Source organism: Montipora foliosa, chromosome 13, assembly GCF_036669935.1.
Source record: "Montipora foliosa isolate CH-2021 chromosome 13, ASM3666993v2, whole genome shotgun sequence".
NCBI classification, from domain to species: domain Eukaryota; kingdom Metazoa; phylum Cnidaria; class Anthozoa; order Scleractinia; family Acroporidae; genus Montipora; species Montipora foliosa.
The window spans coordinates 23038141-23049890 of NC_090881.1; the positions used below are offsets into that span (position 1 = coordinate 23038141).

At 39.6% G+C, this 11750-nt stretch overlaps 2 long non-coding RNA genes across 5 annotated transcripts in view; both read right to left on the bottom strand.

Annotated features, from left to right (window-relative positions):
• Positions 1-749: 749 nt before the first annotated feature.
• LOC137983591 (uncharacterized) lies at positions 750-11020 on the bottom strand. The gene is made up of 5 exons (XR_011118963.1): positions 9321-11020; positions 6724-6889; positions 5508-5733; positions 4281-4718; positions 750-3202 (listed from the first exon to the last, which is right to left on the bottom strand). It is a non-coding gene; the product is annotated as an uncharacterized lncRNA (long non-coding RNA).
• Positions 11021-11669: 649 nt separating this feature from the next.
• Positions 11670-11750, bottom strand: part of LOC137982580 (uncharacterized) — a 9502-nt gene continuing 9421 nt past the window's right edge. Inside the window, exon 4 of one of the 4 annotated variants that reach the window (XR_011118754.1) lies at positions 11670-11750. This exon is cut by the window's right edge and continues 3081 nt beyond it. This is a non-coding gene — a long non-coding RNA (uncharacterized lncRNA). The other 3 variants (XR_011118755.1, XR_011118757.1, XR_011118756.1) reach the window with 3 other exon arrangements.

The following is an 11750-nucleotide window of genomic DNA, read 5'->3' on the forward strand; positions in this document are numbered from 1 at the left end:
TTCACTCATATGTGTTTCGTCTGTAGACAAACGTCTAGACGCGGTTCGCGGGAAAAAAATTTAAAGACAAATGTATGGAAAATTTTAAAAAATTAGCTCAGCGACTTATCATAAAGAGGGGGGTGGGGGTGGGGGAAGGTGGGGAGGAAAGGAAGGCCAGTTCCAGGAGCAGATAGTGAGATCGCAAAAATCCAACAGGCGAAGGTTCTTTAATTGGCTTACCTTTGTTGCTTTCACTGGCCTGTTCAGACTTTTTTTCTTGGACCCACTAACTGCTCCTTGTCGTCAAAGGATGTCTCGCGTTCAGGTCTGTCCTTAGAGGCTGAAGGTATGAAGAGGAGATCTGAGTAAAGTATTATTATAGTGGCTGTTATTCAAAGTGGCCGGGGACACATTGATATCAGGCTCAAAACTCGACAAATGACATTTATTATCATTGCGTATGATCAAAGTTGAACTGTAACGTTTTATGAAACTGGAACGGTTGAAATAAACTTTTTGATGGAAAGAACAACTGAGCCAGTACGCAGCCGGGCCTACGAATGTAAAATTAATTCTTAAGTATCGTTAAAACTTTACCCAAACAACAGAAAGTAGCAAAAGCATCATAACAGACTTGGGAGAATTTGTTCAAATTCAAATAATTTAATTTTCGGAGAGAATCTTCATTTGAACCCCAAAGATTTTTTGTCATTAGCTCAAGAATTTTTCATTGCTGACCAGGATCCCACCATCCCGAGGGACAACTTCCTTCTCGCCTACCGTCCCTCGGGTTAACTGTGAGCTGCTGAAGGAAAATCTTTCGGGGGAAGTAAAGACTCCTCAACACTCTAGTTGTCTCTTAGCTTTATTGGTCTTCTCGGGTCGTTCTTCGACTAGTCCTAGCTAAAACTCTCTAATTTGTTAGAAATACAGCTCTTTTTATATGTTGCTGATTCGACTGAACAATCAAGTGCCAATCACACGTCAAAATGACGCGCGAAAGACGCACTACGCCTGCGCGTCAGCACATTAACATACTTTTTCCACAACAAAGAAAGGAGTTTGTCTCGACGAGACCTTACAAGTTTGTCAACACCAGACTAGCACGAACGGAATACGACAAGCTACAAAAATCACAAGAAACTAGTTACAATATCTAGAATTAAGTTAAACAGCAAATTTACGGAGAAAATGGTGATTTACGATTATTACATAACAGAGTCAAACAATAGACAAAAGAAAGAAAAGACGAGCGTAAGCGCCGCCTTTTCCATAAATTTATCTGGAACACGTGTTCCAGGCAGAACAGGACAATTACTGCAACACAGGTGTTATCTTTAATTACTTTATCGGAAACCTAAAAGAGATCGCTGTTGTCATGAACGCAAGAACAGGACAAAAAGGCCCAGAGGTGAACTGAAAATAAGTTGCTTCTAAAAATACGGTAAAAGACTTCGTCTGAGGAAAACACAACTGAGTGAAAGAAAAATAACCATAGTGATACCAAAAACTAATTAAAACATTCCTAATGGAAACCTAGTTGGCCTAGCGCACCAAACACGCAACGGGCTTCTCCACGCAATTGCAAAAATTGCGTTCACAACTGCGAGGATCATAGCTTCAATTGATTTCATATCTGCAGTTCATATATGATCCATTTCATATATCATTTCATCAAAACTTATTTTCATAAGAACTTTGCACCTAGACTCGCTTTGAAGAGGAGGCAGACATTTCAGGTCAATTTGCTGGGCTCCTGCGTCTTCGCGCAAGCCTAATAAATGAAATAAACGTAAATATTAGAAGTGCTCGTACTTAATTGTCCTGATGTGTGTGTAACGTTTGTCTATGACCCACGACTTCTAATATCTACGTTTATTTCACTTATTACGCTTGCGTGAAAACGAAACAGCGCAGAAAATTGACCTCCCATGGCCTGTCTTGCTTCCTAGCTCAGTTAGCAATGCATGGGTTCGAATCCCGTTGCTGCCAGCTGGAGTAGAACTATAAGAAACAAGTGCTTATATCTTATTACACTGAGAGAAATAGCCATACAAATTAAAAGTGCGAGTTATAGACGAGAGTTGGAAATGTTTCTCGCACTTACCAAAACAATTCAAAGCTGCCCATTTCCGAGTTGCTACATGCCTCAGTTTCATAGCGAGTCCTGGTGCACAACCATTCAAATGGCAATGAGTTGCGTATTCTTATGCAAATCAAACTCATTTCCCTTTCAAAAGTTGAGCACCAAGACTCACTTCGAAACCGAGGCAAACAGAAACTCGGAAATGGCCTATTACTATGTCCTGATATGTGCGAGAAACACTTCTAACTTTCGTCTATAACCTGCAACTCTAATATGTACGTTTCTTTCATTGACAAGCCCTTGTATAAAAACGCACAAACCCAACAAATTAACCTGCTCCCATCTGTTTGGGCTTAAAGGGAAACTGTCACGAGAAGCGCATGTGCTAGCGTCTTGTGAAAACTTGAAAAGTGTTAGGTTAACTTTTTTCAAGTTGAATCGACAAATTCAAAATGTTGTCCACTGGGGAGGACCATGGTGGACAAAGGAGAAACTCCGGCGAATATACGTGACTCACGCGTGAATCCATGATGGCGGCTAGAATTTTCCGTGGGCTCGAGAGCAAACAAACTCGAGCATGCGCAGCTCATGACAGTGCCATCTGAATTTTTTTTGTCTCAATTCACTACTTGCACAATTCCATAATACACCTCGATTTTGATGAGGGAGGAAAATTGGAGTACCCGAAGAAAAACCCTCGGAGTCAGATTGAGATCGACTGAAACTCAGCTCACATACGACCTCGAGGCCAGGGTTGAACCTGTGCCGCAGAGGTGGGAGGCGCGGTTAATAACCACTAAGCCACCCTGACTCACCGTGTGCTGACCTAAAAAACTCTGCCAAGTTACTAAAGACTCGCTGGAGCAGATTCGGAGCCACTTTAAATTTACTTCAAACAAAATGTTATCTTGGCAGAGATGTACTTTTAGCTTTTTTTTGTTTTAAGCAATAAGATGTGAGGATTTAAAGAAAATAAAGGATGTCTACGCTTCCAGCACGCGTGGTAGGGCAGAGGTTCACACATAGCTTTTATGAAATGCCAGTGCTCGGATGAGATAGTGTTATGACTCGCAATTGTCTTCTTTTCCTTGTTCTTGTGGAAGAGTTTATTGTCCTTCAAAGTCTTCTCGACACCTGAAACGAAAGCAAATAAGGAAAATAGTTGCAAGTTACAAGAAACTCTAAATGATGGTTTTTTTAGGGGGTGGAGAAATTTCCATTTGCTTTTATCTCTGAATGAAAGTGTGTGAACAATGAAGTGTGCAAAATTACTTAAGATTTGCTGAGCAGACTCGGAGCCACTTTAAATTTTCCATTTTTGAGTGGAAACTCTTAATTTACTTCAGAAAGAATTTTATATTTGCAGAGATACATCTCAACGCTTATTACTTTCAAGCAATCATGATAAGATGAGGGTTTACTGAGTCTGTTTTGAAGATGTAAGGATTAAAAGGAAATACAGGATGTTTCTATTTGATTCTCGTGTTGTTGTGGTAACTTTATCTTCAAATTGTACACGCGGGTAGAAATGGAAACATGACGGTAATTTGAGGTAAAACCGACTAGGCAGTGGAGGCCAGGGAATGTAAGGATTTAAAAAAAGTCTCCCGTTGCTTTACTTGCAAGCAGTCGTCCTTTTATCCTCAAATCATATGGGCGAGTGGAAATGGAATTACTTATCACACAGCTTTGACTATGTGTTTTACAAAAAATCACACATTGTATGTAACAAAAGTAAGGGTCCACAAGCCCAAAAGAATCATTAAAGTATTCGAACACCATCTTGGAGAGCCAAGTTATAACATCAGTACTGCTGGTTTGGCCTGCAGACACATAAGTAATTATTACTCCATACTGTCCATGCAAATGAGAGTCTACAATGGCAGCTACAAAGTAGCAGAAAGTGTTTTTCATCGACTGTGTAATCAACTAGCTTTGACTTATTTCGTAACCCCAAAACATTCCACTCAGCAACTTTCAACCCTTTTAACCTTAACAGTTATCAGCATTTAAGTTCACCCAACAGTTTCACTGCTAGATCAAACATAAGGGTCACAGGAATAAAGGAAAATGATAAACCAATATTTCCAGTTAGCAGAATGAGAAATTTGAGGGGGATAGTAAGGAGAATAATTTTTATGCATGTTAATAGGTACTGTGGCTCTAAGGGTTTACAACAAAATATATACAATCATATGACTTCAAAACTTGCCTGGTGAGAGGGGCAAATCACCACAAATACTAGATTTGGTCATCATCCTCATATGGATTGACAAAAGATGCAGAAACAGCAAAATTGGGTCTTCTCCAAGTGAAAGAGGTCGTAGCCACAAAGATGTTTTAGCAGAGCCAAATTAGAGAAGGCTCCATCACACACCAGAACTCGAACATGGAAGTTGTGTAAAGTAAAAGCCTGAATTGGTCTCAAAACACATCCAAGGAGAAATCTGTGGTCCCATGAGCTTGAACATGTAAACTATGGGCCAATAACATCAAATTTTGATGTTAAATCTCTGCACAAAAACTGAAGGATATATGAGGTTTTTTGCTTATCATGACACATCATGTTTAGCAAAGGCAGTTCCTCTGGACTCATCGCATAACCTCTGATGGTAGAATTAATGGCATTCCAAACAATCTTAGACTGCACCTTTAGGGGATAAAAATAAACAAGTGTGACACAAACATACAGCTGGAAACTAAGCTAAAATTAAAACTGTACAATCACAAGTACATGTGGATACCTCATTAGGGATTTTAGATCAACGACAACATATGCATTGTAGAAGTACATGTGTTAATAATTAACACGGGATAAAATAAAAAGCAATTTAAGGACAGTGCCTACTAATTCAAAGGTATTTTTGCACAGTTTACTGAATATGTGGGAAAAGCAGATCTTAACAAGTACTATTGAAATCCAAAAAGAAAATTGGGGGTAGCCTCGCATTTTTTGAAGATAATCAATCAACAATATTTGTAAAAAGCTTTAAAATACAAAGCAATGTATGGCGTTCTTTGCCAGATTGAAGATTAATTATCTCTGAAAAATGTATGGTTACCCCCAATTTTTTTTGGATACCAAGAGCACTTGCTAAGTTCTGCTTTCTTTGCATAGTTTTGAACCGAATCCGAGTATCTTGAGATGCACAGAACATATGCACAGTAACAATATAGGCACCATCCTTAAGGCTTAACATGGTTGTCACCTGGAGGAGGGGTATGGAGGTAGGTTTACTTTCTTGAACCAGAAAAATATTTTCCAGTTCTTAATTTTAAACTTGTAAATGTCTAGGACATGGACATAGATAAAAAAGAAGTCAACTGTTATTGTATCAACAACCTATGAATAAAATGCCCGAAGTTTTTTAGTTGTAAACAGTTATAATGACAATCATGTTTCAGTTTATTCCCATTTCTTACAAAGACATTTACTCACCTTTGTCTCATCAAAGATCAGAACTCCAATAGCCAGCGGTCTTTTCTTTCCAGCACTAACCTGCCTCACACAGAAATTTTCACACTCTTGGCTTTGGTGTGCCAGGTAGTCGTCATGGATGCACAGCCCATCTGCATTCCTACTAACAATACGCTGGAACTCTTAGCTGCAAGGTAGCTGATGACAGCACAAAAAGCAGCAGGACTTGTGCAGTGTATAGCAAGAGCTAATTTGAAACACAAATCAGAAATAACAACAAATTTACTTTATTGTTATATTAGTCATCAGGATATAAAACTGCCATTACATGTATTATTCAACACAGTGTGACGCCTTGCCCAAAGTTCTTCTCTCATATTCGATGGCTGAATGCAAATATCTGAGACACTAGTGTCACAGTCAGCAATGCCTGTGCACATTACAAAACACATTACAGAATTAACTTGCAGTGTTTTTATCCCACATTCCACTGCCACTGGGTCGTTCACTTGTGCAATTTTTCCTTAGTCGAGTGTCCTACAAATGAAAACTTGGAATTGTAGTGACCAGAAGAACTAAATAGTAAATGGACAGGTTAATAACTGCCAATATCTCCTCTACAGTTCTTCGCCTTACATGGAAAAACAATGAGAGCTGCACTGCTAGTAATGATGGCCAGAAATTGCTTCCAGTTAACAGTGCAAAGAGCTGTCAAAATGCGATATTTTTCTCTCAAGCTCCCTCAAAACCTTTACTTTGCTGGACAAGTTCGTGAAGAAACCTCTCACTGTACAACTCTTCAGCCTGCATGTGTTTCTTTTCAACATTTTAACCAAAATGGTCCCACAGCTACAAATCCACTGTAGAATTCAAGGGTAAAGGTTTTTCATTCATTTCAATCTGCTAACTGCCCAATTAAAGCCCTTCCAGCGAAATCAGGTGGCAAAACGAAACAATCAAATAATTAAGCCCCTCGTACATTTTGAACATGACACAGCGACCATTGAGTCTGTGTTTGTCACCCTGGTGAGGTTACCAAGCCGGGTGACAACAAAGACTCAACAGTTGGAGTGTCTTGTTCAAAATGTACGAGGAGCTTTTAGTCGCTGGCAGGGCTTCGATTGCGTGGCTAGTGGATTGAAATGAAAGAAAAACCCCTGCCCTTAATTCTATGCAGGATTTGTGACCATGGGAAAATTTTGGTCTGGGATTTTCTGGCTTCGTTTGGTAGGCTCACCCAACTGGAGTGTTTTGCCTTGTTGCCTTGTTGAGGGAAGACTTGGAACTCAAATCATTACAAACTAGATGCTTCTGTGAGGCATACACTGGCTTGCCTGTGGTACGTGCTACAGAAAATCAGAAGGCACTGAATTGTGTGGTATTGAAATACAGCATTCCAGTCTCTGAAGAATAACAAATAAAAGAGAAGCGAGAAACATTGGCTTCTGGGCTGACATGTTGATAATTTTCAAGTTCCCTCACAACTTCTTTTCACCACAAGTGTGCCCTATGAGCATCCGAAAACTTTGTAATACTAAACTTCACTGAAGTCAAGCCCTGTTTCGCGGGGTTAGTGTTGGGATGGGAGACCAAAACAATAAACCCCTCATAAAAAACAGAAACATCTGACCGAAAATACTATTAACGCTAACAAATGCGAACTCAGCAAGGTACAGATTCTGTTAGCTTGCTTTATGCAAAACAAATATTGATGAAAAAGCAAATGAATATTGATACACAGTTTCCCGGACGGTCGATTGAGAATAAAATAATTACGACATGAAAACAACATTAATTTTGAGCCGTGAATATAAAATATAAAAAGTTACGATCAGCGACAAACATTTTGGGAGATTTTTGCTACGTTCAAGTAAATTGCAAAATCGAAAGTGACATGGCCGGAATTCAGCGGGCGCCGTGATTAAGTTACCGCGGCATGTTTACTCGCCAAACAGTGAAGCATCTGTGTCAAATGATGGCAAGATACCGGGTTTTTGTAAGTTTCTTTTTCTGTCAAGTGTTATAAAGTTTGACAATGAAATGAGCGAAGTCAAAACAAAGATTACAATCGCCCAACTCTTGTTTATGCAAAGTCAAAATTTACTCTCCAAGACGCGTACGAGGTTACTTATCACCAGGTAATTCCATCATTTTGGAAATAGCAGCTACATTATTATTCATCTGCGTCACAAGTTTTCACTGATTTTGGGGCTCATTTTGTTGAAACTCAAGCACGCTTTCAACAGGCCTGTGAACCCTTCCTGCTTACAGAGCAATACTAAAAAACTTCTCCCATATCACATTTCAACCTTAAGCTCGAAAATTCAATACACAACATGATATTATAATTCACAAAGGCAGAAAATACCACAGAATCCTTTTCTAGCGAAAGTTTTATTGAAACAAACAACATATTTGCTCTTAGAGGCGAAAACCTCTTCCTATTTCATTGCGTGCGTGAAGACAAGACACTCAATTGTGTCAAATTACCATGTACTTCAGGTAAATACTGCTCACTTTGATTTCGTCTCGACGGGCGATAGATCGTTGTCGAAGTCCAGTACTCGTCGCTTTTGAGATTCAAGCCTAGTTTATCCAACTGATTTTCCATTATTGAGCTCCATAAGGGTATATTTTGTTTAAGGATCCACTAAAACGCCATTCGCATTGCATGACTTTCGACGCCATTGCAGGCTAAGTTAATGATTCTACTGTGTCCACCAGAGAAATCTACGCAGTTCCACTACCCTCTCGATCCTAAGAAAATACGCGCAGAAGGCTCTATGCACAAAGACACCACCTACCAGGGGAGTGACAGGCAAGACTTTTACCGACATGGAAAAAAAAAAAAAAAGAAAACAAACAAACTAAACGCAGACCTCGACTGGGTTTGCCCATAGGCAACCCAGTAATAGGTAACATAACAACACCAGAGACAAGAAAACACACACATGGAATAAGGTAAGCCATTTGTAATGAGAATTTCATTGTATATAATTACCCCCATGAATATCATCAGAACTCCCACACAAAACTTATATTACATTTGACCCGATGTTGTTTGTGCTCTCTAGACAATCTGAGAGGTTAGGCTGCCTACGGAAAAATAGCCCAAAATCGTGTGAGATCTGGAAAATGCCCACACAGCTAGGAAGGAAGCTACCTATAATGGCAATAAGGTTGGACTTTGCAATTGGGGATTTTCTCATATAATTATCTTCTTAAGCCTTTTATCATGATTCCCATACAAATCCTTATATTTTTGTTAGCTTTGCCTCACACTGAGGCTGGGGCACCTGTGGTACCAATTACTTTAAAAATAGGCTTGTCCCTCCATACATACCTTCTAAAATAAGGCTTGACCTACTCATCCCCTCTGAAGCTCCTCCCTCCCCACCACCCCCAATTAAAAATGTACCAACGCCCTTGGTGTTGATATACAAGGTAATTGCACACTTCGTCTACTCAAAAATCCCCACTTAGCATGATGGCAATATAGTGAACTAATGCAAATCCTGCATTTTGATTGGCTACGCTACTAGTGGGCTATTGTTAATAGTCCTCCAGTAGCGAAAAGCGTGACGCTTTCTTTCGTTTTATTCCCAAATAAATAGGTATTTCTTTAACTTGCATTTGCTAACTTTATTATTGCTTTTTCTGTCCGACTAGTTGGGACAGTTAGACCCTTCGCCCTCAAGGGCCACGGGTCAATAGCCCATTCGGCTACCCCTCATGGCCTATTGACCCGTAGCCCGCAACACCACATGGATATAAAGACAAACCATTAGCCTTCAATGGCTTTTTATAAAGGAAAATAATGTCATGTAAGCTTACCAAAAACTGAGAGGAAAACAACCGCCTTATCCAAAATGCCAAAGTTTGAGCCTACAAAAAAAAGAGAGTCATGCTATGATATTTTGTCCTCTGATCTAGAAGAAATTGTACATTTCAATTTGCATTCATTTGTATTCAAACATCTTTGTTAACTTACATCAAACATCTAAGCCACCGATCGCTAAGCTAAAAAAATCCAAACAGTTAAACAATGTGGTATCACAGGACTATTACAGAATTTACCCCTGGACTACAGATGGATGTCTATCTGTAACTACGTGTAGCACCACACAATTAACTCCCCGAGTATGAAAAAGATTTCCTTCAACATAGATAAAGTGTTCTCTCACAGGTAACTGTAACCTGAAAAAAAGAATGTACTACTCTAATTTTCCCAAACTATGATGAATACAATACAAAGCCTTGTTTGATCTATTGTATCTACTGAATAGAAAACAACCAACATTGCTATAATACAAACTGTTACCACAAGGTACTATAAGGGAAATGAACAGTCAGTCTTCTCGTAAGCAGTGGCTTTAGACAGTCATCACATTGAACAAGTTATATGTCTTGCAAGTGTGGCCATAGTTCTTGGTGGATAAGACAAACTTTATGTAAAAACACAACTCAGTTTTATTTCAACGGATAGATTTCTTCCACAAAGTTCACCATGATGTGGGCTGATGCAATAATTATGGTGCAATCAGCTTCAACCTATTATTCCAGGCTCATACATGTACTTCCGGTAACTAACTTCCAGTTACAAGTAGATTTACAAGTTGAGTTTGTATCCAACAATATGTACATTATGGGGGAAACAGTTCAACCACTAAACATCCAATATGACTTCAACATAATTTAACAAAAATGTGCCAGTTTGATAGACACAAAATTATCATTTTTCCTTATAACACAGGGATTTACAATATAAAAGGACTGCATGACAGGTTTTTTCTTGGTGCAAACCACAAATTTTGTGGTAAGATTCTTTATTGCAACAACTGTGATCCTTCAATCAATAAAAGCTGACTTTGTATTTATCTTGTTTCAAGACTCTTTTTTCAAGCTATAGCTGTTTATGAGAGAACAGTATCTTTCTATTCAGTATCTGAGGTGAAGAAAATAGGGAAAATCATTGTCTAGGGCTACTTAACCCCTATACCGGCACTGCACATTCTTTCCTTACAAGGACAAAATGAGTAAGTGGGGATCAAAAATGGAGAAAACGGAATAAAATAGTGACGCCATGGCACTCATCTTTGCTTTTAGGACATGATGTCCACATCGTCGAATCAGCAGGGTGGTTATGCCCATGTTTTTTCACTAAAATACCACATTTGAAGCTCTAAATAAAAATTAACTGCCTTCGTTCGAGCAGTTTTCGCCAGGCGTCACAAGGCGTCACAAGGCGGGTGCACGTGCTATATTTTGATATCGAAACGTCACAACCGGAAGTACGTTTAAAGCTTGATACCAGGGAAAATGATGAAATTTGGCGTAAAAATGAAAGAACCTGGGTTCCGATCTGGCAAGCGGGAGGCAGTGTGGCCCAGTAGTTAGGGCGCTTGCCTTAAGATCCGGAGATCTCGGGTTCAAGACCCGCTCTGACCACTCTTTGAATTTGTTCCTGATAGTCCCTGGTTCAACTTCCCAGCTGCACTTGGGATTCCTAACAGTTGTAGTTGTTGTCTTCTGTTGTTTCGTTGATTGTGTTTCATTGGCCCTGAAAAGCCCCTATGGGGAGCGGTCAAAGTATGTATTGTATTGGCTAGTCGTCGCGATTTATTCTTGCGTGGAAGGCGTAGCGGGTGCTTCATTTCGAACGGGACCCGAGACGGGACTGTGCTCTGAATTATTTATTTAATTCTCGGGTGATACTGCAATGGATAACCATTTTGTTATATTAAAAATTTAGTCAGTGTCCAACACGTTGTTACTTGCATAGCAAGTCTCTCGACTTTGCCAAAATGACGAAATTAAAAGAAAGACAAAATAATGGTTCGTTTGCCGTGTAGTTTTTGGTGTTGTGATCCGCTTCGGAAGATGGGTTGGGGCGAACGGCAAGCCTTGGTATAGAGCTAAATTGTGAGTTAGAGTGCAAAATTCATTCATTCATGTCAATACAAGGAGCAGGCGTAGCTCAATTGATAAGTGCGCGGCTTTCGTGGTGGCAGGTACAAAACACATGTCACAGGTCATTGTTTTACCAATACAGATTTAGTATCCTAAACATTCATAAAAGCTAACCTAATTAATAGGCCTAAAGGTTGGCATTTATTAATGTTTACGACACTTTCTGTATTGGTAAAACAATGACCTTTGACCTGTGTTTTGTACCTGCCGCTTTCGGGGCAAGAGGTCCCCTGTTCGATCCTCTGACCCCTATTGACCCCTTGCGGGCTATGGGTCAAGCAAGGGCTACGGGTC